Raw genomic sequence first — 6,623 nt, 5'->3', positions numbered from 1 at the left:
CGGAGACGGGTCGTGCCACTAGTCAAAATAAGAATTAGATCATTTTCTATTTAGTATGGAGGAGAGAAGTTTGACACGTGGATTTAAAAAAACCATCTAGTGGTTGTCTATCATATGGCAATTTGTTCAAACAAAGCTTTCATTAGTGAGTTGCAATGTGGATGGACATTTTGATCAGTATTATAGCATTTATCCATATAGTTAAAAGAAGAAGAAGAAAGGACTTTCTCTCTTCGCCTGCCTAACCCTTCCTGATGTGATTCTATTTTTCAATACAACCAAACACCCTCATCATTATGTGTCTAATGCATAGAACTAGTCTCGCTTCATTAGTGATAGTGGACTAAGTTATTGGGCTCATTGTGACATGACTTATGCTTCTATTACCACCTCCATGCCTATATAATAAGCGTATTTCTCAAAATTAGTGGATTCAAGTCATGGGCTGAACATACTTGGATAGTGAGCTCATGTAGTATGGGATCAAGTCCCAAATCAAGTTATGACCAAACACACTCCGATAGTTAGTATGGGACACCGGGTTTTGGGCAACATGCATGGTCAGTGTATTTCTAACCTTAGGCTTGGGGTGCTCCAAATAGGGCTATTGTTGAGTGGTGAGCCTTACCACATCAACCCGTTTGATTGTGGTCTTGTGTGTGTGTGTCTGTGTGCAAGATGGTGTTTTGAGAGCTACTCGAGTGAAACTTTTATGGAGCGCCTATTTTAAGCAGTATCAAAGTTTCTTTCTTGTGGACACATCCTATCTTTGCTTTTTTCTTCCCATGATTTGGATTGCACCAAAAAGAGGAAACATGAAATCTCATTAGCCTAAACTTCAACATGTAAGCAAAATTTTACTCAAAGATTCTAGGGGAGAAGCAAGGTGGGCATGTGGATTTTGATAAGAGGCACATGCTAGGCAAAGTGCATGCTTTCTTTGGGTGCAAGTCGAGATCCTCTCTTGATTGTTTCATGTTGCATGTGACTTGCTTCTTGGAAAGGGGTTACCAAGCATTTGGCTACTATTAACAATAAGAAGTAGCATCATCAAGGTGCCCCTTATGGGTCACTATCATGGTTGGAAACTCAAGTTGATTTTGTGGTGTATAGAGGTGTACGAAGGTGTATTCTAAAAAAACATTAATTGTTAGGACCTCTTATTCACTTTGGAGAATAAATCGAATTGGCCACGTATATTAGTTGGATAGAAGCTTAGACTTCCCACAAATTAACAAGACAAGCATAACATAAATGAATTGCAAGAAGAAAAGATAAACATCACCATCAACACCAACTGGGTCGAATCTCCCCCCCTCCCTTCACGCATGAGTATTTTATAGTTGTACTACAAAATTTATCCCTTGGAGCTAATAATAGTGCCACATACAAAATTGGGCTTTTACATGCCAAAAATAGCAAAGCACTAAAGCTTGTTCACAATAGTGTATAAACCCAAAAAAAATACTAGTTCTCATGCACTAAAAAATAATCGACACCCATACACATCATGAATGGATAAAATAATATATGCAACCATGACATAAGACCATCTAAAAAGAATAATGTCCGAGTGCGAAAAATACTCGCACTAATGTACTCAACAAAATCCCTACAACACCTCAATCAGTGACCCTCGTACAATGTGACACCTTGATCGATGACCCTCGTACCACTCATTACTCGTGCGACACCTCAGCCCACAACCTCGCACACATGTGAAACCTCAATCGGTATCCTCGCATGCGTCACCTACATACAAAATGACAATCAAATCATGTTAGCTGATAAGGCACAAACACATAACACCAAAATACACTAGCATAGTATCAACACGGAAAATATCGCCCCCAATACATAAACACTAGTTTGGTCCCATTATGCATATGTCAATAACACTAACACATTAGTATTTTATTGGTGAAATCACTCACGATACCAATAAGTTAGCATGACACTGGCTTCTTGAGCATCTCCAATTTGCCATAGAGGGCATCTACTAACATATGTCAGGACCTCTTGTTCACTTTGGAGAATAAATCAAATTGCCCACGTATATGAGTTGAGAAGAAGCTTAGACTTCCCACAAATTAACAAGATAAGCCTAACATAAACGAATTGCGAGAAGAAAATATAACCATCACCATCGACACCAATTGGGTCAAATGTTCACCCTCATGCATGTAGCTCCCTTCATGTATGAGTAATGTTGTGTTGCAAAATTTAGCCCTTGGAGCTAATAAAAGTGCCATGAACGAAATTGGGCTTTTATATGCCAAAAATAACAAAGCACTAAAGCTTGTTCACAACTAATGTGTAAATCCAAAAAAAAAATATAGTTCACATGCACTAAAAAATAATCGACTCCCATACACATCATGGACAACTAAAATAATATGTACAAACATGATACAAGACCATAGTATATCCAATGGTGTATATCCAATTAGCCATAAAGGGCATTTGCTAACATTAATCTATCAAGCTTGCACTTTTTGGTGTTGGATTCACTTGTGTGATGGCATTGAGATTTGAGAGGTAGAGTGAGCTCCATGGCTACATTGTTTTGTATGCTAGTCAAGCCATGACATAGAGCATGTCTAGAGTGATAGCCTTGTTGCATGGCAAGCTATGACATTTGAGATGCTCGATGTCTTGGCTTTCCAACTAGGTTGATGGAGTAGTTGCATTTTCCTAGTGACAAGGAAAGCAAAGGTAATTTGGAAAAGCATGCTTTTGCTAAAAATAGATTCTCATTTGGCTTGTTTTTTTGCCACAGCTACTACTTATAATCAATTGCCTCAACTGAGTTGTTAACATTTTCATTAAAGGTTTGGAACCTCAATGTTGTAGCACATATTATATAGTCTTTAGCATCACGATACTTGGCTAAATTGATATGTCACTTTGTTGACTTTGTATCAAGACAATCATATCTTGTTTCGACTTGTTTCTTTTTGTGTGTGCTTTTCATAATATTGACATATACTTTACGTGTTATTTTTACACCTCCTCTTCCATCTATATACACACGTTGAATCTTGATTAGCATTGTTGTTGTGTATGAGCTCCACTTTCTTTATGTGTAAGAGCTCCACTCTCTTTATATGTAGGAGCATCATTGTTGTGTATGAGCTCCACTCTCTTTATGTGTAAGCTATATCCTTTATCATTACTAAGATTATCTGCTTAATTATAACTTTGATTACTGTTAGTGATAGCATAGCTATCCACTCCATTATTTTTTTATTATATTAGAGCATCTTCTCTAGGTCTTTGAATCCCTTACTTAAGGCAATCACTTAGGAAACAAGACATACAACTGTAAGTTTACAAGACTCCTCCACAAGCCTCATGCTTACAATAAGAACTTCATCAAGTTTCTCAACAACTTCAAAGCTTAAAGTATGCAACTTTAGCTAAAGTTCAATGGCAATACCAATTGTCTCATACTAGGGAAAATATGAACTAAAAAAGGATCTCTTTACTCAAGATTTAATCCATTTTGTAAATAAGAGAGATCTAAGGTAGACTAGGGGGGGGGGGGGGGGGAAGAGAGTACACATTGTATCCTAAAGCCCTCAAAGCTCATTAGACCAACTTTTAGGTGTGCTCATCATTTGCCCAATTTATTCACTACTTTTTTTGCCTCTTTTTGTGGGTTGTAACCTCATTGGCTACCAAAAAGTGACCTAAAATTTTAAAAATTTTGTATTCCCACCAAAGACGCCCACAACATTGATGGAATGAGTTCATCAATTCAATAATCAATTAAATTACTAGCAACAACTAAAGAAGAAACTTGGATTACAAATGTCATGGACTTGGGCATGCTTAAATACCCCTTAAATGGAATGACGTGTCTTGACCCCTAGGATATCCAACCACCTCTTCATATTTATGTTGGATATAATAATCATTATAATGAACCTTAGTCACAACCATACAATGTTCTAAACAAATAGAGAATACCTTAAGTACTTAACATTATATTTCAAATCTCCCCCTTCATGATGAGCTTATACCCACTCAAAATTGAGTTTTCCAAATGGCTTTGTGATAATATCTGCTACTTGTTCTTCTAAAGCAACAATAGATAAGTGCCTGCTTTTTTGCTTAATTCTTTTCATGAACAAAATGATAATGAACTTCAATGTCTTTTGTTCTTACATGAAAAGGGGATTCTTTCTTAGTTAAATCTTCTTGATCCTCTTTGATTTTACCAAGTAATCTCCTCAACCAAACACATTCACACACCACATTCTTGGCTAAATTTTACTCCACATTAATAGAAGATAAATCTACAGTTGCTTGCTTTATGCTTTTACATGAAATAAATCCAGAGCCAAGAGAAAATGCATATGTGGATATTGATTTTCGACTATCATTATTGCTTGCTTGATACATTGATTTTTTATTAACACAAAATCCTAAAAGAATAAAATCACAATATGATGTGTACTCAAAATCCAAATTAAATGTTCCCTATAGACTCTTGAAGTATACACTTTGCTACTCCTAAAAGAATAAAATCACAATATGATGTGTACTCAAAACCCAAATTAAATGTTCCCTTTAGGCTCACTTTGTTACTCCCTAGCATGATTCTTTCAAATCAAGCATATGTTGACTTATATGGTACTCACAATAGAAGCTATGCCAAGACGAGTAAATGTCACATAGACAATGCTCTTGGCAAGTTGTCTAAAAAGAGTACAATCAGTACTTGATTTATGTGTATTCAATTCCATTGGAGGAGTCAAAACGGAGTTGGTATCCATCATGTTGAATCTTTCCAAAAACTTCTCAATGTAATTCGATTAAGTAAGAAACATACTTGATTATGTACTTCTCAATTCACTTCGATTAAGTAAGAAACATACTTGATTCTTGTCTCCAAAATTCAATCCTAAGGCAATAATGAGATACACCTAAGCCTTTTATATCAAACTCGCTTGAGAGAGTTTGTTTTACTCTTCCAATGGTCACATTGCAGCTACTTGTGATGATTAGATCATCCACATATAAAAGAAGTAACATAATGTAACCATCCACATATAAAAGAAGTAACACAACGTGACCATATTTGTAAATTATATGATGTTTTTGATCAACTTACTTATGATAACTCCATTCTTGAGGAGATACTCATCCTTGAGTACCAAGCTCTTGGATCTTGCTTCAAACCACACAAAGCTTTTGTCAACTTGCATACAAGATGTTCTTTTCCTTTTTTCATATATCTCTCTAGTTGTTGAACATTTACTTCTTCTTCAAGCAAGCCATTAAGAAATGCACTCTTCAATATATCTTCTTTTTAAACATATCCCTTTCCTACTAACCTCATCTTGTATGTGTTTACCATCTAAGTTTTACTTCAGCTTGTAAATGCATTCAATTCCTATTGTCTTCTTTCCCTTTGGGAGTCACAAAAGCTTCCATCAATCATTCTTCAAGATGGAATTAAACTCATCATTCATGTTTCCTAACTTTGGCAAGCTTCTACATAAGATGTTGGCTATGAATTTTGCAACACATTTGACATTAATACAAAATTTACATACATATTTGTCTTTCTCTCACTAACAAGACACTCTTTGAAGCTTATTCACTGATTTTGGATTGATCTTTGTGCATGCTATCTTTAGTAATCTTCAAGTACCATTTTGGAGGCTTCTTCACCACCTTCAAAGGTGACTCCATTTCATGATCATTTGCATTTTCTCTAGGACTAAAGTGATATCATTCATACCATCTTTATGTTGAAGATTTTTGTTATTACATCGTTATCATTATGAAGCCAAGATAGTCCTGATTTTGATGTGGAAATCAACACTCTTTTGTTCATTAAAAATGACGTCATTGTTGATGATAATTTCTTGGACAACGTAAACATGTGAAAACTTATAAAGGAGTGAAACTTACAAAGGAGTCATTACTTTCAATACCTTTGTTGGTCTCAGATGCTCCAAGAACCATCTGATGGCTTACTTTGTTTATTCTATTCTAATGACCTTAGAGACCACACCTTTGCTAGTTTTGATCAACCTTAGGATCAAGCCTTTCAAAGATTCCTTTGAAGCAAGAATAAATCGTTCCATGGCATTAACTCTACTTATTCATCTTTGAAAAAAAGCCTAAGAGAGCACACATTGTCACTCGTTTTACTACACTTGACCTTATGTCCCACCTATCCCTAAGGTTACATTAAACCTTCAACCCTAGGGGCTATGCAAAGCACACATTTATTCCATCGATCACTAGAGTGCAATAGGATAGGTCACGAGAGAAAACCTTAAACATCAATTACACCTTCAAAACCCATCCTTGCTTTACATGACAATAATAAAGATGTCATACCTGTGAAACCTAAGCAAGGCATTATCATAGCAAAAAATAGGCAACCACATGATAATGTGCTCTTTGATCTTTCATGAGGCTAATTTCAACTTTCCAACATTTTGAAGCTACTTGACCCAAGCTTTGAACCTATGTTCACATTGCAAGACAAGCTAGGATTAAGTGATCTAAAAAAACTCTTATTTTGGGCCCAAATTTTTTAAAACAAAAATAGCCTTTTTTTTTAATCCAAGGAAGATGGTATGAAGCTTTAGGCTTGTGTC

Source organism: Cibotium barometz, chromosome 25, assembly GCF_041138505.1.
Source record: "Cibotium barometz isolate CiBa-2024 chromosome 25, ASM4113850v1, whole genome shotgun sequence".
Taxonomy (NCBI): domain Eukaryota; kingdom Viridiplantae; phylum Streptophyta; class Polypodiopsida; order Cyatheales; family Cibotiaceae; genus Cibotium; species Cibotium barometz.
Note: the sequence above shows the minus strand (reverse complement) of the source record.